Below are 24,915 nucleotides of genomic sequence, written 5' to 3'. Positions count from 1 at the left end.
ACCTGCCGCCCCATGACTGGGGAATTGTGTCGTTCACTGCAAACCGTCTCGCAACGTAGCAAACGTTCAAGCGAACTGTGTCCACCTCAGGCCACCAATCAGTCAGCCTGGAACACGGCCATTCACTGCAAACACTGACACCTGACTTTAGCAATTAATTTGGCAAACGTGCAACCTGGGTCAATTAACCTCAGTGCACTCTTAGAGGCTACAAGAGTTGTTGGCGTGGGGAACACTATCCTCTTGATTGTCAGTGTGTAACCGAATAGACGACTGTTTTCAGGAGGCAATGAACGCCGTAGCCCACGAACAGGACTCGGGTCTTCGACAACAGTTTTTCAACTGCAACCATGCTGATTGTGGGGCGACGTTCAAACGGGAGTGGCGTTTGAAAGAGCACGAGACCGTGCACACAGGAGCAGTAAATATGATATGGGGACATGGCTGATAATTGAGTGATATTCGAATTCAGCTATGGTTCACGTGGATTTAACCCCATTCCCGAGCTAATTGATTTCGTGTAAAAAAAAATAAAAAAAATGTTTTGCTGAAGTGCGTAGACTCGCGATAGTTCGAATGGGAAAGTTATTTCTGAAGTTTGAGCCTCATGATTAGAGTCAAAGATGACGATTGTGTAAACGATCATTTATTGCCATCTTGGTTCTCGTTTCTCAGCAACCTTTTCAATGCGAAGTGGCTGAATGTGGCGGTAGTTTCTCACGGAAATCTCACCTGAGCCGCCACGCACTTTGCCACACCGGGGTGAAAGAATTCCGGTGTTAATTTCAGTTTACGTTTCATTTCGTACCCATGGGTTAGGTTATAGTTTGAGATTTAACTCACACTAGTTAATGTTTCACCCAACAGATGCACATTTGTGAGTTGGACAACTGCTTTCTTCAACACGGACAAGTTGAAGAGACACGCCCATTATGCCCACGGCGAAAAAGACAAGTACTTTAAGGTTGTTGTCCACTAGATGGCGCCGAATAACCACGTTGCTTTTTGGAGATTGTCCACTTTCAGCATCCTCTATTCCCTTTTAAACGGATCCCCTTGGCCCTGGCATGTGTATGTTATGAAATGTGTTCTTGCCATTTAAGAAACCATTTCCTTTTATTTACCATAATCTCAATGTGCTGAATGTTATATTGACTTGCTTAATTTTCCCCATGTGCAGTGCAGTTTCCCAAATTGCTTATTGACATTCAAGAAACGGAGGGTGTATAAATTACATTTGAAGGAGCATGGAATATCTTCTGGTTTCAAGTAAGTCACGATCTTTAATTGATCCTGTAGGCCTTACAGCCATTGAAAATTGCACAAGGCCTAAGCTGTTGACGCATACTGTATTTAAAACACAAGTGTATGTTTTAGTAGATTAAAGGTTAAATTATTCGGTCCCTGGTTCTCTTCAGATGTTCAAAGAGAGGATGTGGAGTCAGGTTTGACACGCATGTCGCTCGCGAAGCCCATGAGGAGAAACATGCAGGTTTGTCGGTCTTCTATTGCTGTCAATCAATTCAAAGATCTCACCTTTTTTGTATCGCTATCAACATTTTTTAGTCACATTTAGACCTTTTGCCACATTTCAGGCTTAAAACATAAAGATAAAACTATTTTTTTTTGTGAAGAATCAACAAGTGGGACACAATCATGAAGTGGAATGACATTTATTGGATATTTCAAACTTTTTTAACATATCAAAAACTGAAATTGGGCGTGCAAAATTATTCAGCCCCCTTAAGTTAATACTTTGTAGCGCCACCTTTTGCTGCGATTACAGCTGTAATTCGCCTGGGGTATGTCTCTATCAGTTTTGCACATCGAGAGACTGACATTTTTTCCCATTCCTCCTTGCAAAACAGCTCGAGCTCAGTGAGGTTGGATGGAGAGCATTTGTGAACAGCAGTTTTCAGTTCTTTCCACAGATTCTCGATTGGATTCAGGTCTGGACTTTGACTTGGCCATTCTAACACTGGATATGTTTATTTTTGAACCATTCCATTGTAGATTTTGCTTTATGTTTTGCATCATTGTCTTGTTGGAATACAAATCTCCGTCCCAGTCTCAGGTCTTTTGCAGACTCCATCAGGTTTTCCAGAATGGTCCTGTATTTGGCTCCATCCATCTTCCCATCAATTTTAACCATCTTCCCTGTCCCTGCTGAAGAAAAGCAGGCCCAAACCATGATGCTGCCACCACCATGTTTGACAGTGGGGATGATGTGTTCAGCTGTGTTGCTTTTACGCCAAACATAACGTCTTGCATTGTTGCCAAAAAGTTCAATTTTGGTTTCATCTGACCAGAGCACCTTCTTCCACATGTTTGGTGTGTCTCCCAGGTGGCTTGTGGCAAACTTTAAACGACACGTTTTATGGATATCTTTAAGAAATGGCTTTCTTTTTGCCACTCTTCCATAAAGGCCAGATTTGTGCAATATACGACTGATTGTTGTCCTATGGACAGAGTCTCCCACCTCAGCTGTAGATCTCTGCAGTTCATCCAGAGTGATCATGGGCCTCTTGGCTGCATCTCTGATCAGTCTTCTCCTTGTATGAGCTGAAAGTTGAGGGACGGCCAGGTCTTGGTAGATTTGCAGTGGTCTGATACTCCTTCCATTTCAATATTATCGCTTGCACAGTGCTCCTTGGGATGTTTAAAGCTTGGGAAATCTTTTTGTATCCAAATCCGGCTTTAAACTTCTTCACAACAGTATCTCGGACCTGCCTGGTGTGTTCCTTGTTCTTCATGATGCTCTGCGCTTTTAACGGACCTCTGAGACTATCACAGTGCAGGTGCATTTATACGGAGACTTGATTACACACAGGTGGATTGTATTTATCATCATTAGTCATTTAGGTCAACACTGGATCATTCAGAGATCCTCACTGAACTTCTGGAGAGTTTGCTGCACTGAAAGTAAAGGGGCTGAATAATTTTGCACGCCCAATTTTTCAGTTTTTGATTTGTTAAAGTTTGAAATATCCAATAAATGTCGTTCCACTTCATGATTGTGTCCCACTTGTTGTTGATTCTTCACAAAAAAATAGTTTTATATCTTTGTTTGAAGCCTGAAATGTGGCAAAAGGTCGCAAAGTTCAAGGGGGCCGAATACTTTCGCAAGGCACTGTGTGTGTGTGTACACGTATACACACGTGTGTGTACACGTATACACACGTGTATGTGTGTGTGTACACACGTATGTACACGTGTGTGTGTGTGTGTGTACACGTATGTATACACACATATATACACACATATATATATATATATATATATATATATATATATATATATATATATATATATATATATATATATATATATATATATATATATATATATATACACACGGGGGTGCCGGTTAGTTGAGGTAGTATGTATATAGGGTTATTAAAGTGACTATGTATAGATGACAAAAGTGGTGGGGGGGGGGGGGGGTGCAATACAAATAGTCTGGGTAGCCATTTGATTAGCTGTTCAGGAGTCTTATGGCTTGGGGGTAGAAGCTGTTTTAGAAGCCTCTTGGACCTAGACTTGGCGCCCCGGTACCGCTTGCTGTGTGGTAGCAGAGGACAGTCTATGACTAGGGTGGCTGGAATCTTTGACCATTTTTAGGACCGCCTGGTATAAAGGTCCTGAATGGCAGGAAGCTCGGCCCCGGGGATATACTGGGCCGTTCGCACTTCCATCTGTCGCTCCGCTCAGTTGCCATACCAGGCAGTGATGCATCCAATCAGGATGCTCTCAGGGGTGCAGCTGTAGAAACTTTTGAGGATCTGAGGACCCATGCCAAGTCTTTTCAGTCCCCTGAGGGGGGATAGGTTTGGTCGTGCCCTCTTCATGACTGTCTTGGTGTGCTTGGACCATGTTAGTTTGTTGGTGATGTGGACACCAAGGAACTTGAAGCTCTCAACCTGCTCCACTACAGCCCTGTTGATGAGACTGGGGGTGTGCTCGGTCCTCTTTTTCCTGTAGTCCACAATCTCCTTTGTCTTGATCGCATTGAGGAAGATGACGGTAGCAGTTGTCATTGACTCTTAACCTAACACTGCCCATACATCTCTCCCACTCTGCAGGTTACCGTTGCCCACAGCCTGAATGCAATCATTTTGAGCAAACCTGGGGTAAAATGCACAAGCACATGGCCAAACACTCAGGTAAGCAACCCACCAAACCCCCTTAACTGGCACTGTTACTGAAGGACTACGAAAAGCACAAATTACTGTACCAGTCCAGGCCAACCTGCCTTTACTGTTTGACTGTCATTGTTATCACACTTTTGAATATTTTTCCTCCGTCTTCTACCGCTTCTGTAAATGTCCTGCCTTCTACCCTGCTAGTTCTATTGTGACAGTGTTTGGGGAAACAGCCTAAGATGTGCTGGCTGACTATTAATGCAATTAAGGGGACGTTTATTTTATTGGTAACCTTCCGTGTCGAACATTCATACCCTTTACTCTGCCACCAGCTGCCTGCTCGTACCATCTGTTTTGACTAATGGACAACTTGTTGGGCAGGAATCCAGTAGTGGCATTTGTCACTCTCCTGTCCCTGCAGCCACATTCACCTGTAAAGCTGTGCCAGAAGGTGTTTAAGCATGTGGACTCTCTGCGTAGACACAAGCGGACCCACGCCCTGCAGAAGCCTGTCCTGCTGTGCCCCAGCAGTGGCTGCAAGACCTACTTCTCCACTACCTTCAACCTGCAGCACCATATCCGCAAGGCCCACCTGCAGCTCCTCAAGTACCATTGCTACTTCCCCTACTGCCACAGGACCTTTGCCATGCGGGTATGTACTGTGGGGCCTGTGTTCCGACGGAGTGAGACTGGTGTTCTAGGATCAGGTCCTGCAGTTCAATATGCTCTAAGGTGAAACTGATCCTCTATCAACACTCCTACTGAGACTTTCACTCTTTTGGAGTACAGACCCTAGTTGTTGCACTTCCTGTGCTCCCCTGGTTAAGGGTTCCTTTTATCTGGCCAGGTAAGGGTTTGCAGTTAATTTATTCAAATGTGTGAACTTTCCAGAGGGCATTGAGTCATTCAAGAACCTAGGTATAGTGGAACTGTTTGACCTTTCCATTGTCTTAGGCATATTATTTGTTTAGATGAGGGATGGGCAACTCCAGTCTCGGGGGGGGGGGGGGGGGGGCTGATTGGTGTCCCACTTTTGCCTAAGTTAACACACCACTCCAACAATTATCTGTTTGGAATGCAATTAATCAGCTGTTTGCTAGGATGGGGGGGTGACACCGCTCCGGTCCCTGACGACTGGAGATGCCCATCCCTGATTTTAGGCGGTCTAGTTTGCTGTTCTCTATTGAACACTCTATTGAACACACAGCTTTCTGCCCTAAGCTGCCTCTTCAGCCTGCCTGTCAGCTGTCTAAGACCACACATCCACAACTGTCTCGTCTTCTACAGTGACGACATTCAGTTGGGTTTCAATCGCTGCATGCAAAGCAGCCTCATGAATTTCTATGTCGTCACTGAATGTCTTGTCAATTAACTTCTAGTGGCTTGTTTTCTATCGCCTCCCCGTGGACAAAATGTCATTTTAATCGCAAGAAATATTTGTCCATGTAGTGGATGGAGATGTTTGCCGTTGTGGCATTGGTACGGTATAAATGTTTAGAATAGATTGATGTTCGTGCTTTGCTGCTGTCATAATGTTTGTACTCCATCGTTGTCGTGATGAACATCTCTGTTCAATCTCCCAGGAGAGCCTAAGCAGACACCTGGCTCACCACGACCCAGATGCCAACCCTGAGAAGGTGAGCATGGTTTTAGTCCAAATATCCTCCGTGGGAAAGATGACGTGGGTCTACTGTTTGGCGTGTCTGGCTCTGGCCAGGTGATCATTGGTCTGTATGTGTGCCCTGAACCATGTCTTTGAACCAGTTGAAAGTAGAGTCCCTTAGATATCTGGTAGATTGACGGGAATCTATAGCAGCTTTGGGCATAGTGGGGCTCGAGGGAGGGGTGGTGTTGCCTCACACAATGTCGGTCTTGTCTCAATTTGTCCAGCTCTGAAGCCCCTACAGTAACTGAAGTCCTTCTACACAGGCTTCCTGTCTACTGGGCAGTTAAAGTTAATGACCGTTCTGAACCGTTGTAGTGGTGAATAGTTCCACTAAACATTTTATACCTCCCAAATCCATTTTCCTCTGTCGCATCTTGTTTTTCTCTCTGTAGCAGAAGCGCAAGCGACCCAAGAAGGACTGCCCCTGGTGGAGGACGACCTGCGGCGCCTCATCGCATTGCGCATGAGGGTGTCACGATGGGCCACGGTGGAGGTTAACCTCTCGGGCCTCTTCAACGAGCGCAAGATCCCTCACTTTGTGGAATCGGAGGTCAACCTGTGTAACCTCTTCAGCATCAATCCTCCTTCCCTGCAGAGCCAGGCCCTGTGGAGGTCACACAGCCAGAGGTCACTGTGGTCAAGGGTTTAACTTGTAGTCTGAAAGTGCCGTAGTACTATATTGAGGTTAAGTTGTAAATACTAGTGAAGTACCATTGCTCTTTTAGTTGCACTAAACTGAGCTCTTGAATTATTTAAAACATTTTTTTTATGGTACATATAAAGCTATTTGTCTCATTGTTTTCCTGTCTAGAAGCACTTGAGTTTTGTTTGTATCCTTTGCCTGATCAGACCTGACCCAATATAAATAAATAATTTGAAGTTGTTTGTCTAAATGTTCAGGGAAGATGGAATTGTGCCACCTAGTTTCTCTCCAACTAAATCATTAATGACGTGTCAGGGTGATCAATCACCCTGCATCAGTCCTTAGTGTAAATACGGCTTGGGTCGTGTCTCTTGATCAGAGGGAGGTAATGACTCGGTTGCATTTTAATGATGCCAAAGAATGCTACCGGAACCAGTGAAGCAAATTTTGGCACAAACCATTTTGTGTGATGTCAGTTTACAGACCTAGTGCCACCATGGGTGTGCAGGTTGACTTGCATTGATGTGAACTTTTCCTGACCTATGAGTGATGAGTCCCCCACCATTGATTCTTCAAAGCGCAGGGCTCTGTTCAGGCACCAGGTCCACGTCACTAGAAGACTCCTCAATTCAAATCCCCGGTAGAGGGGGAGAGCTGAGAACTGGCAGTACAAAATTGTCAGCTTTACAATTGGTGTGCCTTTTGAAAGACTGCAGAATAATTTAAGTCTGACCAGTGACGGATTGTATCAAACATTTCTTCCATCAGTCTCTGCCCCTATCTGCCACTTCAACTGAATTGCTCTGTAATGTGGCTAGCTTTCTAGTGTTTGTTCCATCAGAAGCCTGTATGACTTCAGCTGACTGCTAATGGCTAGTCTGCTGTGTTGCTGCCTACAGAGTGCGCTTCGTGATTAAATCACAGTTTCCACCTGAACTTGTCCAATAAAGCTATACTGAATAAAAATGAAACGATGTCACAGATCTTACTGGGTTACAGTTCAGATATGGAAATCAGTTAAATTGGGCCCTAATCTATGGATTTCACAGAACCCCACTGCCACCATGGGGCACTCTGTTCACAATGTTGACATCAGCAAACTGCTCAACCACACTAAGCCATACACTATCTGCCCGGAACAATTGAAACCGGGATTCTTTTGTGGAGAGTGCACTTCTCCAGTGGCCAACAAAGGTGAACATTTCCCCACTGATGTCTGTTACGACTCTGAACTGCAGTCAGGTCAACACCCTGGTGAGGACGATGAGCTTCCCTGAGACTGTTTCTGACAGTTTGTGCAGAAATTCTTCGGTTGAGCAAACCCAGTTTCATCCTCTGTCTGACTGGCTGGTCTCGGATGATCCCGCAGGTGAAAGCCGGATGTGGAGGTCCTGGGCTGGCATGGTTACATGTGAGGCTGGTTGGACGTACTGCCAAATTCTCTGAAATGACATTGGCGGCTGTTTATGGTAGAGACGTGAACACAATTATTTGGCAACACCTCTGGTGGATTGCACGCTCCCTCGACCTCAGACACCTGTGGCGTTGTGTTACAAAACTACTTTTTAGAGTGGCCTTTTATTGTCCCCAGCACAAGGTGGACCTGTGTAATGATTATTCTGTTTAATCAGCTTATTGAAATGCCACACCTGTCAGGTGGATGGATTATCTTGGCGGAGTAGAAATGCTCACTAACGGGGATGTAAACAAAATTTGAGGGAAATGGGCTTTTCATGCATTTGGAAAATCTCTGCGATCTTTTATTTCAGCTCATGTAACACTTTACATGACGCGTTTATATTTTTCTACTGAACAATTTACGGCTCTATTCAAACTGTGTCACGGAAGTTTAGTTTTGCAGCGTGATTCAAATTTAACGGCAATGTTCCTGCTTTAGGGGAGACTGCATTCACTGTAAACGCTGCATATGTCGGCTCAATCCTGAATGACCTTATTTCTACCGCGGAATCTGTAACTCCCCAGCTTCACCTCAACAGTTTGAGTCACTTTTTACCCTGTCAACTCACCAGTTGGGGAAAATGGAGAGTGTAGGAAGACTAACTTGTAATCATACACCTACAGTGTAGACACAATCGTACACATGAGGTAATGTGTACTCTATACAAAATGAATGTTTTGTACGCAGATCCTCTTTTACACACTGGTGTACCATCATATTCCAAGGTGTCTAGTTGTCCAAGGCCTGTGTTGTGGCTGTAATATGGCTGGGTCCAGTTTGACATTTCAAAGCCTTTGCTAAGCCCACTTCCAGCCTGTCATGGAAGCTCTATTGGAGTCATTACTTTTGATGTGTTTTTCTGCTGCTGTTGTGGTGCTCATTCTCCAGGGCTGCTCCTGCCGCCTCAGGCCATGGCAACTCGTAATCCTTCACATAAACCTGGCCTATATGTCTGCTGCTCTGCTGGCTAACGGCCCAAACCATGGAGAGGGAACACGTGCGCTCTCCGTCTCTCCACTGTGTGTTTATGTGGTGCTAATGTACAAGTGTTTATAATTACTTTGCATTTGGTGCTTTGTGTGAAATGTGTTTTTACAACAGATTAGACCATAACAGAAAGTCTTTGTTGCCCTCGTGTCCAAAGCGTAATTGAAATGTAAATGATTCACAAGTGTTCAGGGTGAGACAGGGTTAATTATAAGTTGTGCGAGTCTGTGTTTGAGGGCTTTCAAAGCAATGTGTTGCTTTGATGATTCATGATTTATTGTAATGGGACATCAGGGGGTCTCCAAGAATTTACAGTTGAGATTCAGCAGACTAGCTGTTTGGAAGATTGGCCCTGGCTGACTCCATGGTAATAAAATGTTTCAAATTCAGCATATATGCATAGACCACTTTCATTTGCTCTTCATTTCCCCAGATTCATAAACATTTCATTCCCCAGAACAGTTATTCTAATAAATCTTTTTACATAGTATATAGAATATATTTCAGCAATAAGGCCCAAGTGGGTGTGGTAAAATGTAGGGTCAAAATACCAAGTCTAAGGGCTGGACACAGCCCTTAGCTGTGGTATATTGGCCATAAATCACAAACACCCAAGGTGCCTCATTGCTATTATAAACTTGTTACCAACGTAATTAGAGCAGTAAAAATAAATGTTTCGTCATACCCGTGGTATATAGTCTGATATACCATGGTTGTCAGCCAATCAGCATTCAGGGCTCAAACCAGCCAGTTTATAAATATATATACATTTGAAGTCGGAAGTTTACATACACTTAGGTTGGAGTCATTAAAACTCGTTTTTCAACCACTCCACAAATTTCTTGTTAATTAACAAACTATAGTTTTGGCAAGTTGGTTAGGACATCTACTTTGTGCATGACACAAGTAATTTTTCCAACAATTGTTTACAGACAAATTATTTAACTTATAATTAACTGTATTACAATTCCAGTGGGTCAGAAGTTCACATACACTAAGTTGACTGTACCATTAAACAGCTTGGAAAATTCCAAAAATGATGTAATGGCTTTAGAAGCTTCTGATAGGCTAATTGACATCATTTGAGTCAATTGGAGGTGTACCTGTGGATATACTTCAAGGCCTACCTTCAAACTCAGTGCCTCTTTGCTTGACATCATGGGAAAACAAAAGAAATCAGCCAAGACCTCAGAAAAATAATTGTAGACCTCCACAAGTCTGGTTCATCCTTGGGAGCAATTTCCACACACCTGAAGGTACCATCATACCGCTCAGGAAGGAGATGCGTTCTGTCTCCTAGAGATGATCGTACTTTGGTGCGAAAAGTGCAAATCATTCTCAGAACACCAGCAAAGGACCTTGTGAAGCTGAAGAAAACAGGTAAAATGAGTCCTATATCGACATAACCTGAAAGGCCGCTCAGCAAGGAAGAAGCCACTGCTCTAAAACCGCCATAAAAAAGCCAGACTACGGTTTGCAACTGCACATGGGGACAAAGATCATACTTTTTGGAGAAATGTCCTCTGGTCTGATGAAACAAAAATGGAAGTGTTTGGCCATAATGACCATTGTTATGTTTGGAGGAAAAAGGGGGAGGCTTGCAAGCCGAAGAATACCATCCCAACCGTGAATCACGGGGGTGGCAGCATCATGTTGTGGGGGTTAAGAACAACAAAGTCAAAAATATTGGAGTGGCCATCACAAAGCCCTGACCTCAATCCTATAGAAAATTTGTGGGCAGAACTGAAAAAGCATGTGTAAGCAAGGAGGCCTAGAAACCTGACTGTCAGGAGGAATGGGTCAAAATTCACCAAACTTATTGTGGGAAGCTTGTGGAAGGCTACCTGAAACATTTGACCCAAGTTAAACAATGTAAAGGCAATGCTACCAAATACTAATTGAGTGTATGTAAACTTCAGACTTCAACTGTATATAGTACCAGTCAAAATTTTGGATACACCTACTCATTCAAGGGCTTTTCTTTATTTTTACTATAAGTTCTTGACATTTTCCATATTGACTGACCTTCATGTCTTAAAATAATGATGGGCTATCGTTTCTCTTTGCTTATTTAAGCTGTTCTTGGCATAATAAGGACTTGGTCTTTTACCAAATAGGGCTATCATCTGTATACCACCCCTACCTTGTCAAAACACAACTGATTGGCTCAAACACATAAATTCCACAAATAAAATTTTAACAAGGCACAGCTGTTAATTGAAATGCATTCCAGGTGACTGCCTCATGAAGCCGGTTGAGAGAATGCCAAGAGTGTGCAAAGCTGTCATCAAGTCAAAGGGTGGCTACTTTGAAGAATCTCAAATGTAAAATACATTTTGATTTGTTTAACACTTTTTTTGGTTACTACGTGATTCCATACGTCTCACCATCAACAGTGAAAAGGCAACTCTGGGATGCTGGCCTTCTAGGCAGAGTTTATAAGAAAAACGCCATATTTCAGACTGGACAATAAAAATAAAAGATTAAGATGGGCAAAAGAACACAGACACTGGACAGAGGAACTATTCATAGAAGGCCAGCATCCTGGAGTTGCCTCTTCACCATTGATGTTGAGACTGGTGTTTTGCGGGAACTATTTCATTAAGCTGCCAGTTGAGGACTTGTGAGGCATCTGTTTCTCAAACTAGACACTAGACAAACTAGACAAACTAGACACTAATGTAATTGTCCTCTTGCTCAGTTGTCCACCAGGGCCTCCCACACTCCTCTTTCTATTCTGGTTAGAGCCAGTTTGCGCTGTTCTGTGAAGGGAGTAGTACACAGCGTTGTACGAGATCTTCAGTTTCTTGACAATTCCTCGCATGGAATAGCCTTCATTTCTCAGGACAATAATAGACTGACAAGTTTCAGAAGAAAGTTCTTTGTTTCTGGCCATTTTGAGCCTGTAATCGAACCCACAAATGCTGACGCTCCAAATACTCAATTAGTCTAAAGAAGGCCAGTTTTATTGCTTCTTTAATCAGGACAACAGTTTTCAGCTGTGCTAACATAATTGCAAAAGGATTTTCTAATGATCAATTAGCCTTTTAAAATGAAAACTTGGATTAGCTAACACAACATGCCATTGGAACACAGGAGTGATGGTTGCTGATAATGGGCCTCTGTACGCCTATGTAGATATTTCATTAAAAAATCTGCCATTTCCAGCTTCAATAGTCATTTACAACATTAACAATGTCTACTGTTATGGTGAGTGAATGAGGACCCAAAAGCGAACTAACTTAAACAGAGCTTCTTTAATAACCAAACATAGGTAGGCTCAGATAGACCGGCAGATTCCGACAGGACAGGACAAGGTTACAGCAAACATGACGATAGTCTGGCTCAGGCATGAAACACAACAAACAAGAATCCGACAAGGACAGGAACAGAAACAGAGAGAGATATAGGGACCTAATCAGAGGGAAAAAGGGAACAGGTGGGAAACGGGGTGAATGGGTAGTTAGAGGAGACAAGGAACAGCTGGGGGAAAGCGGGGGAGAAAAGGTAACCTAACAACGACCAGCAGAGGGAGACAGGGTGAAGGGAAAGGACAGAGACAAGACACAACATGACAGTACATGACAGTACCCCCCCACTCACCGAGCGCCTCCTGGCGCACTCGAGGAGGAAACCTGGTGGCAACGGAGGAAATCCTCGATCAGCGCACGGTCCAGCACGTCCCGAGAGGGAACCCAACTCCTCTCCTCAGGACCGTACCCCTCCCAATCTACGAGGTACTGGTGACCACGGCCCCGAGGACGCATGTCCAAAATTCTACGGACCCTGTAGATGGGTGCGCCCTCGACAAGGATGGGGGGGGGGGGGGAAGACGAGCGGGGGCGCGAAGGACGGGCTTGATGCAGGAGACATGGAAGACTGGGTGGACGCGACGAAGGTATCGCGGAAGAAGAAGTCGAACTGCGACAGGATTAATGACCCGAGAAATACGGAACGGACCAATGAACCGCGGGGTCAACTTGCGAGAAGCCGTCTTAAGGGGAAGGTTCTGAGTGGAGAGCCAAACTCTCTGACCGCGACAATATCTAGGACTCTTAGTTCTACGCTTATTAGCAGCCCTCACAGTCTGCGTCCTATAACGGCAAAGTGCAGACCTGACCCTCTTCCAGGTGTGCTCGCAACGTTGGACAAAAGCCTGAGCGGAGGGGACGCTGGACTCGGCGAACTGAGATGAGAACAGCGGAGGCTGGTACCCGAGGCTACTCTGAAAAGGAGATAGCCCGGTCGCAGACGAAGGAAGCGAGTTGTGGGCGTATTCTGCCCAGGGGAGCTGTTCTGACCAAGACGCAGGGTTACGAAAATAAAGACTGCGTAAGATGCGACCAATAGTCTGATTGGCCCGTTCTGCTTGACCGTTAGACTGGGGGTGAAAGCCGGAAGAGAGACTGACGGAAGCCCCAATCAAACGGCAAAACTCCCTCCAAAATTGAGACGTGAATTGCGGACCTCTGTCCGAAACGACGTCTGACGGAAGGCCATGAATTCTGAAAACATTCTCGATGATGATTTGTGCCGTCTCTTTAGCAGAAGGAAGCTTAGCAAGGGGAATGAAATGAGCCGCCTTAGAGAACCTATCGACAACCGTAAGAATAACAGTCTTCCCCGCTGACGAAGGCAGTCCGGTGACAAAATCTAAGGCGATGTGAGACCACGGTCGAGAGGGAATAGGAAGCGGCCTGAGACGGCCGGCAGGAGGAGAGTTACCGGACTTAGTCTGCGCGCAGACCGAACAAGCAGCCACGAAACGACGCGTGTCATGCTCCCGGGTGGGCCACCAAAAACGCTGGCGAATGGAAGCAAGCGTACCCCGAACGCCAGGGTGGCCGGCTAACTTGGCAGAGTGAGCCCACTGAAGAACGGCCAGACGAGTAGGAACGGGAACGAAAAGAAGGTTCCTAGGACAAGCGCGCGGCGACGGAGTGTGAGTGAGCGCTTGTTTTACCTGCCTCTCAATTCCCCAGACAGTCAACCCGACAACACGCCCCTCAGGGAGAATCCCCTCGGGGTCAGTGGAGGCTACTGAAGAACTGAAGAGACGAGACAAAGCATCAGGCTTGGTGTTCTTAGAGCCCGGACGATAAGAAATCACGAACTCGAAACGAGCGAAAAACAGCGCCCAACGCGCCTGACGCGCATTAAGTCGTTTGGCAGAACGGATGTATTCAAGGTTCCTATGGTCAGTCCAAACGACAAAAGGAACGGTCGCCCCCTCCAACCACTGTCGCCATTCGCCTAGGGCTAACCGGATGGCGAGCAGTTCGCGGTTACCCACATCATAGTTACGTTCCGACGGCGACAGGCGATGAGAAAAATACGCGCATGGGTGGACCTTGTCGTCAGAGAGGGAGCGCTGAGAAAGGATGGCTCCCACGCCCACCTCTGACGCGTCAACCTCGACAACGAACTGTCTAGAGACGTCAGGTGTAACAAGGATAGGAGCGGATGTAAAACGATTCTTGAGGAGATCAAAAGCTCCCTGGGCGGAAACGGACCACTTAAAGCACGTCTTGACAGAAGTAAGGGCTGTGAGAGGAGCTGCCACCTGACCGAAATTACGGATGAAACGACGATAGAAGTTCGCGAAGCCGAGAAAGCGCTGCAGCTCGACGCGTGACTTAGGGACGGGCCAATCAATGACAGCTTGGACCTTAGCGGGATCCATCTTAATGCCTTCAGCGGAAATAACAGAACCGAGAAATGTGACGGAGGAGGCATGAAAAGTGCACTTCTCAGCCTTCACAAAAAGACAATTCTCTAAAAGGCGCTGGAGGACACGTCGAACGTGCTGAACATGAATCTGGAGTGACGGTGAAAAAAATCAGGATATCGTCAAGGTAAACGAAAACAAAGATGTTCAGCATGTCTCTCAGGACATCATTGACTAATGCCTGAAAGACAGCTGGAGCGTTAGCGAGGCCGAAAGGAAGAACCCGGTATTCAAAGTGCCCTAACGGAGTGTTAAACGCCGTCTTCCACTCGTCCCCCTCCCTGATGCGCACGAGATGGTAAGCGTTACGAAGGTCCAACTTAGTGAAAAACCTGGCTCCCTGCAGGATCTCGAAGGCTGAAGACATAAGAGGAAGCGGATAACGATTCTTCACTGTTATGTCATTCAGCCCTCGATAATCTATGCAGGGGCGCAGAGACCCGTCCTTCTTCTTGACAAAAAAAAAACCCCGCTCCGGCGGGAGAGGAGGAGGGGACTATGGTACCGGCGTCAAGAGCTACAGACAAATAATCTTCGAGAGCCTTACGTTCGGGAGCCGACAGAGAGTATAGTCTACCCCGGGGGGGGGGTGGTTCCCGGAAGGAGATCAATACTACAATCATACGACCGGTGTGGAGGAAGAGAGGTGGCCCTGGACCGACTGAACACCGTGCGCAGATCGTGATATTCCTCCGGCACCCCTGTCAAATCACCAGGCTCCTCCTGTGAAGAAGAGACAGAGGAAACAGGAGGGATAGCAGACATTAAACATTTCACATGACAAGAGACGTTCCAGGAGAGGATAGAATTACTAGACCAATTAATGGAAGGATTATGACAAACTAGCCAGGGATGGCCCAAAACAACAGGTGTAAAAGGTGAACGAAAAATTAAAAAAGAAATGGTTTCACTATGATTACCAGAAACAGTGAGGGTTAAAGGTAGCGTCTCACGCTGAATCCTGGGGAGAGGACTACCATCCAGAGCGAACAAGGCCGTGGGCTCCTTTAACTGTCTGAGAGGAATGTCATGTTCCCGAGCCCAGGTCTCGTCCATAAAACAGCCCTCCGCCCCAGAGTCTATTAAGGCACTGCAGGAAGCTGACGAACCGGTCCAGCGTAGATGGACCGACAAGGTAGTGCAGGATCTTGAAGGAGAGACAGGAGTAGTAGCGCTCACCAGTAGCCCTCCGCTTACTGATGAGCTCTGGCCTTTTACTGGACATGAAGTGACAAAATGACCAGCGGAACCGCAATAGAGACAGAGGCGGTTGGTGATTCTCCGTTCCCTCTCCTTAGTCGAGATGCGGATACCTCCCAGCTGCATGGGCTCAGCACCCGAGCCGGCAGAGGAAGATGGTAGTGATGCGGAGAGGGAGGCGACAGAGAGCGCGAGCTCCTCTCCACGAGCTCGGTGACGAAGATCAACCCGTCGCTCAATGCGAATAGCGAGTTCAATCAAGGAATCCACGCTGGAAGGAACCTCCCGGGAGAGAATCTCATCCTTTACCTCTGCGCGGAAACCCTCCAGAAGACGAGCGAGCAAGGCCGGCTCGTTCCAGCCACTGGAGACAGCAAGAGTGCGAAACTCAATAGAGTAGTCTGTTATGGATCGATTGCCTTGACATAGGGAAGACAGGGCCCTGGAAGCCTCCTCCCCAAAAACAGATCGATCAAAAACCCGTATCATCTCCTCCTTAAAGTCTTGATACTGGTTAGTACACTCAGCCCTTGCCTCCCAGATTGCCGTGCCCCACTCACGAGCCCGTCCAATAAGGAGAGATATGACGTAGGCGACACGAGCAGTGCTCCTGGAGTAAGTGTTGGGCTGGAGAGAAAACACAATATCACACTGGGTGAGGAACGAGCGGCATTCAGTGGGCTCCCCAGAGTAACACGGCGGGTTATTGATTCTGGGCTCCGGAGATTCGAAAGCCCTGGAAGTGGCCGGTGGATCGAGGCGGAGATGGTGAACCTGTTCTGTGAGGTTGGAGACTTGGGTGGCCAGGGTCTCAACGGCATGTCGAGCAGCAGACACTTCCTGCTCGTGTCTGCCTAGCATCGCTCCCTGGATCCCGACGGCTGAGTGGAGAGGATCCGAAGTCGCTGGGTCCATTCTTGGTCGGATTCTTCTGTTATGGTGAGTGAATGAGGACCCAAAAGCGAACTAACTTAAACAGAGCTTCTTTAATAACCAAACATAGGTAGGCTCAGATAGACCGGCAGATTCCGACAGGACAGGACAAGGTTACAGCAAACATGACGATAGTCTGGCTCAGGCATGAAACACAACAAACAAGAATCCGACAAGGACAGGAACAGAAACAGAGAGAGATATAGGGACCTAATCAGAGGGAAAAAGGGAACAGGTGGGAAACGGGGTGAATGGGTAGTTAGAGGAGACAAGGAACAGCTGGGGGAAAGCGGGGGAGAAAAGGTAACCTAACAACGACCAGCAGAGGGAGACAGGGTGAAGGGAAAGGACAGAGACAAGACACAACATGACAGTACATGACATCTACACTGTATTTCTGATCAATTTGATGTTGTTTTAATGGACAAAAAAAACCAAGGACATTTCTAAGTGACCCCAAACTTTTGAACGGTATATACATATATATATATATATATATATATATATATATATATATATATATATATATATATATATATATACACGGTATTGTATATATATACTGAACAAAAATATAAACTCAACATGTAAAGTGTTGGTCCCATGTTTCATGAGCTAAAAAACATTTTCCATACTCACGGAAATAGTATTTCTCTAAATCTTTTTGCACAAATTAGTTTACATCCCTGTTGGTGAGCTTTTCTCCTTTGCAAAGATAATCCATCCACTTGACAGGTGTGGCATACCGAGAAGCTGATTAAACAGCATGGTCATTACACAGGTGCACCTTGTGCTGGGGGCAGTAGAAGCCCACTCTTAAATGTGCAGTTTTGTCACACAACACAATGCCACAGATGTATCAAGTTTTGAGGGAGCATGCAATTGGCATGCTGACTGCAGGAATGTCCACTTGAGCTGTAGCCAGATAATTTTATGTTCCTTTCTCTACCATAAACCTCCTCCAACATAATTTTAGAGAATTGGCAGTGTATCCAACCGACCTCATAACCACAGACCACGTATAACCACGCCAGCCCAGGACCTCCACATGCGGCTTCTTCACCTGTGGGATCGTCTGAGACCAGCCACCCAGACAGCTGATGAAACTGTGGGTTTGCACAACCTACTATTTTTTTCAGAAACCTTCTCAGGGAAGCTTATCTGCATACTCATCGTCCTCACCAGGGTCTTGACCTGACTACAGTTCAGAGTCGTAACCAACTTCAGTGGGCAAATGTTCACCTTTAATGGCCTCTGGCACACTAGAGAAGTGTGCTCTTCACGGATGAATCCCGGTTTCAACTGTACCAGGCAGATGGCAGACAGCGTGTATGGCGTTGTGTGGGCAAGCGGTTTGCTGATGTCAACGTTGTGAACAGAGTGCCCCATGGTGGCGGTGATGTTCTGGTATGGGCAGGCATAAGCTAAGGACAGTGAACACAATTGTATCAATGGCAATTAGAATGCACAGAGATATCGTGACAAGATCCCAAGGCCCATTGTCGTGCCCTTCATTCACCACCATCACCTAATGTTTCAGCATAATATTACACGGCCCCATGTCGCAAGGATTTGTACACAATTCCTGGAAGCTGACATTTTCCCAGTTCTTCCATGGTCTGCATACTCACCAGACATGACACCCATTGAACATGTTTGGGATGCTCTAGATTGTCATGTACAACAGCGTGTTCCAATTCCCACCAATGTCCAGCAATTCTGCACAGTCATTGAAGATGACTGGGACAACACTCCACAAGCCACAATCAACAGCTGCAAGAGGAAAATGGTCGTCACACCAGATACTGATTGGTTTTCTGACCCACGCCCCTACCTTTTCAAAAAAAGTATCTGTGACAAACAGCTGTACATCTGTATTCTCAGTCATGTGAATCCATAGATCCTTTGGCCACCTTTCCTTCCAGTACTCTGCTGCCAATGACTGGAACGAACTGCAAAAAATCACTGAAGTTGGAGACTCATATCTCCCTCACTAACTTTAAGCACCAGCTGTCAGAGCAGCTCACAGATCACTGCACCTGTACATAGCTCCTCTGTAAGTAGCCCATCCAACTACCTCATCCCCATACTGTATATATTTATTTATTTTGCTCCTTTGCACCCCAGTATCTCTAATTACACATTAATCTTCTGCACATCTATCACTCCTGCGTTTAATTGCTATACTGTAATTACTTCGCCACTTTGGCCTATTTTATTGCCTTACCTCCCTTATCTTACCTCATTTGCACACACTGTATATAGACTTTTTCTACTGTATTATTGACTGTATGTTTGTTTATTCCATGTGTAACTCTGTGTTGTTGTATGTGTCGAACTGCTTTGCTTCATCTTGGCCAGGTCGCAGTTGTAAATGAGAACTTGTTCTCAACTAGCCTACCTGGTTAAATAAAGGTGAAATTAAAAAAATAATAGATTAGGGCCTAATGCGTCTATTTCAATTGACTGATTTCCTTATATGAACTGTAGCTCAGTAAATCTTTAAAATTGTTGCTGTTGCGTGTACATTTTTGTTCAGTGTATTTTTGTTCAGTATATTTGAAACGGTAAGCTTTTCTCTGTTGCCCCAGGCTGTGGCACATGCTGTTTCCACTAGCGTCATCGTATTGGCACAGCAGCATCATCTCCCACGAGAATTAGACTAGCCAAGCTTTGTTTCAAGCGCAGGACACAGCTGGCTGGTTCGACCTGCACGTTTGGTTGTGCAGCGCCGACAAGAGCAACAGCGCAGATCAGAATCACACGCGCCGTTAGTCGCAGCCAGCCCTTCTCCCATCAGACCAGGCTAAAATGCCACGCTAATTGTTCCAGCCAGTTATGACCTTTGAAATAACATGCTGGACCTCATTACTTCCCTATTTACCTCACACAGTGCAGTGGAGGAACAGAGCTTTATACTCTGCTCTGGAACCATCTCAGCATCGAAGAATAGAATGGTGGGGTTAAATTCATTAAAAAAAAATTTTTTTTATTGTCTCCCTGCTAATTCAAGTTTTGCCAATTATATGAAATGAAATGAATTGCGTTGAATAGCTAAGTGTTGGAGTGGAGATTAGAGCAATTTGTGTGCTCACACGTGTAAGCAGTGCTGTTTCTGTAGGAGATGTAGAGAGAGATACAGACACAGTGGATGGAAGGAGCTGAATCCTGATTTGTGGTCAGCTCAATATACTGAATGAATTGCTGCTGGCTTGTCATCATGATTCCATCCCTCACTCACACTAGCTTCTTTGTAGAGATGTCCAGCAGGCAGGACAGCTGCCGTTGCACTAGATGAGTAGCTAGCTTTGCTTACAGAATGGCTGAGTGAGTGTGCTGAAGTAGTAGTCGGTTTAATATCCTGATTGGATGTAAGGATCCCTGAATAGATTGTCCATTGACTAGTTGGTGAATTGACTGATTGGGTTATCTGGTACCACTAGGACTGACCTGAGAGCTGTAACAGAGGTGAGGAGGAGAGAGTGGGTTAGTGGGTAGCCTATAGTCAAATCCTCAAACCTCTTTGCTCAACTACACCAAACAGGTCATCTACATTATGTAACAAGACTCAAGACTCTGCTGCACCACTACGATATGATGTGAAGGTTTAAATAACTTTGTGCCACATCCTTCTGTCTCAGTCGGAGGTTGATTAAGGAGAAATAGGACAACAAGAGGAGGGTAGCAGCTACGGTAGAGCCGAGCATACATTTGGAGAACCCTGTGAAACGGACAGGGACTTAAAGTGAAGTAGGTTAGCCGTCAGTCCTCCTCACCCTGATATAGCCCTACTGCCTCCAGAATAGATGACCCACAACTGTGAGAGACCTCTTCTCCCCCTCCCTTTCTCCTTCCATCCCTGGCCTAGTTTGAGAATATAGCAGCTGTAGCTGTCGTGAGTAATAACATGGCTTCCTAACTAGAACCCAGCTTTAGTACTATTTAGACCGATCACCCCCCCCCCCCCCCAAAAGTATCCTACTTAGTTCCCCCTGCATTACAATGTTGTCGTTTTCTGGCCCTATATACCATAATGGAAATATTGATTGCCTGGGAATGAAGATGCATTCCTGGAAATGTACAGTATAGATTTAAATGATTATTGATATGATTTATATTATTACTTCACACACGCCACACACACACCTGCACCCACACAAACACACACACACACACGCACGCACACACGCACACACACACACACACACACACACACACACACACACACACACACACACACACACACACACACACACACACACACACACACACACACATCCACTGTTTGTTTGCTGTTGCATTTGTGCTGTTGCCAGTGTCTTCTGTCTGTGTTGTCGTACAATGTTTTATCCCAGCCCCCGTCCCCGCAGGGGGCCTTTTGCCATGCCGTCATTGTAAATAGCAATTTGTTCTTAATTGATAATAACAAAGCGGCCTCCCCACCCCTGTTTTTGCTGAGGGATGGGGCTGGAGGAATGTAACCATTCTTGTAGACAGAACTATGTATGAAAAGACTGACAATCCATCATATCAAAATTATAGCTTGAACCATGTGTTGAGGCTATATGGAATTTTCAGGAATTGCTTCTAACGATTAATATGTTCAATCCATAAGTTTAAGATGAAATAGTTCATACTTCTGTCACATTCCATGACGCTCAGTTAGGAAGTTAGGAAGCCAAACAGGTCAGAGTAAAATCCCTCACATCAACAAGCTATAAAAGACAGTGATGTAAACCAATGGAGAGGCAGAGTAGCAGACGCTTCATGTTGGCATTCAGAGTCAATATAAACCCTACTTCCTTCCTGTATGTGAAATTGGCTTAGATGATTGGATATCTAGGCAGGGGGGCTGGGTTCCTAGGAAACAGGAATCACAGCAGGGGTCAGGAAACTGAAACCCACCAAGAAGGGGGCAGAGGTGCAGGGTGATGGTTTACTGGGGAACAGCCAATCACATCCCTTGGAGGGGTAAATAGTGAATTTGAAAAAAAATCATGTCCCAATGAAATCTTTGTCGATGAAGTTGTTTTTGTCTTGTCTGTGCTGACTCACCACTCCCTTCAATTTTCCGACGTCACTTTTCTGTTTTGGTGTGTTTTGTTTTCCTGTGGTTGTCTAGTGGTTCTGGATCCTGGATGATGCTCACATTGTTCAGCTGTATTCCTGTAATAACAAACAAACAAACTCTCCTTGGCTCTCTGTCTCTGTCTACACTATCTTTCTCTCTGTGTCTTACTCTCCCTGTCTACTCATTTACCTCCGCCAAGATCATGGCAAGGACAATCTCTTCTCTTCTTCGCTCTCCTTCTCTCACATCATATCACATCTTACACTTCACTGTCACAGCCTTGTCTCTACCCCTCTCTCTCTCCTTGTTATGTTGCCAATATTTCTCTACTTGCACTTTTGCTTTCTCTGTTTGTCTCCTCTTCCATTTCTCCTGTGCCAGAGTTTATCCTTACAGTTCCCCCTCAGTCTGCATCCAGTTTACTCGTTCTCCTTCCTGCCCCCAACTTTCATCCCCCTCTCATTGAAGTACTGTCAAATGCTTCATGAATATATGAAAAGGGCACCTCTCTCTCTGCTTCTCTCTCTCTCTCTCTCTGCTTCTCTCTCTGCTTCTCTCTCTCTCTCTGCTTCTCTCTCTGCCTCTCTCTGTCTCTCTCTCTCTCTCTCTCTCTGCCCCTCTCTCTCTCTGCTTCTCTCTCTCTGCCTCTCTCTGTCTCTCTCTCTCTCTCTCTGCCCCTCTCTCTCTCTGCCTCTTTTTTTCTCTCTCTGCTTCTCTCTCTCTCTGCTTCTCTCTCTCTCTCTCTGCTTCTCTCTCTGCCTCTCTCTCTGCCCCTCTCGCTCTCTGCCTCTATCTCTCTCTCTCTGCCCCTCTCTCTCTCTGCCTCTATCTCTCTCTCTGCCCCCCTCTCTCTCTGACTATCTCTGCCTCTCTCTCTCTGGCTCTCTGACTCTCTCTCTCTGCCTCTATCTCTCTCTCTCTCTGACCCTCTCTCTCTCTCTGCCCCTCTCTCTCTCGCTCTGACTCTCTATCTCTCTCTCTGCCCCGCTCGCTCTCGCTCTCTGACTCTCTCTCTTCCTCTATCTCACTCTCTCTGCCCCTCTCTCTCGCTCTCTGACTCTCCCTCTCTTTCTCTCTGCCCCGCTCTCTCAATAATTTTTTTAAATTTCAATTTAAGGGGATTTATTGGCATAGGACACATATGTTGACATTGCCCAAGCAAGTGAAATAGATAATAAACAATAGTGAAATAAACAATAAAAAATGAACTCTCTCTCTCCAGCTTAAAGCAAATATATTATATTTCTATTCATCTTGTGAGATGGCTCAACGAGCGGAGGGAGACTATGATAATATATATATATATATATATATATATATATATATATATATATATATATATATATTAATTTATTTGATTGTCTGGTTAATTGTGTGGTGTTGCCACTTCAGTTCACAGCATGGGTCAGATATCACAGGTAGCAATGAAATCCCTGATTAAATTGTGAGTGAATAGCAATGAGTTTTGACGTCTCCAAACTCCATGCATTGACAAGGGATTGATGGCGTAGGTTGAGGGGAACCATATTATGCATTCTCTGTGGCCCAGGATTTGCATAATATAGTCATGAATGTGAAACTAGATTTTATGAAAGGACACAGTGACATTATTGATCTCGGCAGTGTATCGGGTTAATTTATGTATGATTAGGCTTGAGTTACTCTGCCATGGATGACTGTTACCTGTGCTGCAACTGACATCTTTGTTGTGATTAAAAAGTGGGAGCAATTTTGGTTTGATTACATTTAGTTGGTTTGATTACATTAACTTTGGTCGTGATCCAGTGAATAATTTCCAAATAATATTTTTGCTACTCAATCAACGTCCGCCTCCTTATTCTCTCTGTTGTTCTGAATAGGAAACAAGAAACGGACAAATTTCAGTCTGTTGCAGTCAGTTCTGCATAGCCTGTCCTCGTCTACCAAATGCTCTCTGTCTCAGCTTCCTCCTTTCCTATGCTTTATCTGCTGGGGTGTCTGTGGTAGTGCTATCTACTGGGGTGTCTGTGGTAGTTCTATCTGCTGGGGTGTCTGTGGTAGTGCTATCTGCTGAGGTGTCTGTGGTAGTTCTATCTGCTGGGGTGTCTGTGGTAGTTCTATCTGCTGGGGTGTCTGTGGTAGTTCTATCTGCTGGGGTGTCCTTGGTAGTGCTATCAGCTGGGGTGTTTGTGGTAGTGCTGGTATATTTGTGGTAGTTCTATCTGCTGGGGTGTCTGTGGTAGTGCTATCTGCTGGGGTTTCCGCGGTAGTGCTATCTGCTGAGGTGTCTGTGGTAGTGCTATCTGCTGGGGTGTCTGTGGTAGTGCTATGTGCTGGGGTGTCTGTGGTAGTGCTATCTGCTGGGGTGTCTGTGGTAGTTCTATCTGCTGGGGTGTCTGTGGTAGTGCTATCTGCTGAGGTGTCTGTGGTAGTTCTATCTGCTGGGGTGTCTGTGGTAGTTCTATCTGCTGGGGTGTCTGTGGTAGTTCTATCTGCTGGGGTGTCCGTGGTAGTGCTATCAGCTGGGGTGTATGTGGTAGTGTTATCAGCTGGGGTGTCTGTGGTAGTGCTGGTATATTTGTGGTAGTTCTATCTGCTGGGGTGTCTGTGGTAGTGTAATCTACTTGGGTGTCGGTGGTAGTGCTAACTGCTGGGGTGTCTGCGGTAGTGCTATCTGGTGGGGTGTCTGTGGTAGTGCTATCTGCTGGGGTGTCTGTGGTAGTGCTGGTATATTTGTGGTAGTTCTATCTGCTGGGGTGTCTGTGGTAGTTCTATCTGCTGGGGTGTCTATGGTAGTGTAATCTACTGGGGTGTCGGTGGAAGTGCTATCTGCTGGGGTGTCTGCGGTAGTGCTATCTGCTGAGGTGTCTGTGGTAGTGCTATCTGCTGGGGTGTCTGTGGTAGTGCTATCTGCTGGGGTGTCTGTGGTAGTGCTATTTGCTGGGGTGTCTGTGGTAGTGCTGGTATATTTGTGGTAGTTCTATCTGCTGGGGTGTCTGTGGTAGTTCTATCTGCTGGGGTGTCTGTGGTAGTGCTATCTGCTGTGGTGTCTGTGGTAGTGCAATCTGCTGGGGTGTCTGTGGTAGTGCTATCTGCTGGGGTGTCTG

The 24,915-nt window shown here is 45.7% G+C and overlaps 1 pseudogene; it reads left to right on the top strand.

Moving 5' to 3' along the window:
* The first annotated feature begins 98 nt into the window (after nt 1-98).
* Nucleotides 99-7,411, top strand: LOC110486242 (annotated as a pseudogene).
* Nucleotides 7,412-24,915: the final 17,504 nt, after the last annotated feature.

Source organism: Oncorhynchus mykiss, chromosome 13 (genome assembly GCF_013265735.2).
Source record: "Oncorhynchus mykiss isolate Arlee chromosome 13, USDA_OmykA_1.1, whole genome shotgun sequence".
Classification (NCBI taxonomy): Eukaryota; Metazoa; Chordata; class Actinopteri; order Salmoniformes; family Salmonidae; genus Oncorhynchus; species Oncorhynchus mykiss.
The sequence above is the reverse complement of the archived record's forward strand: the minus strand, read 5'-3'. Positions and strand labels throughout refer to the sequence as shown.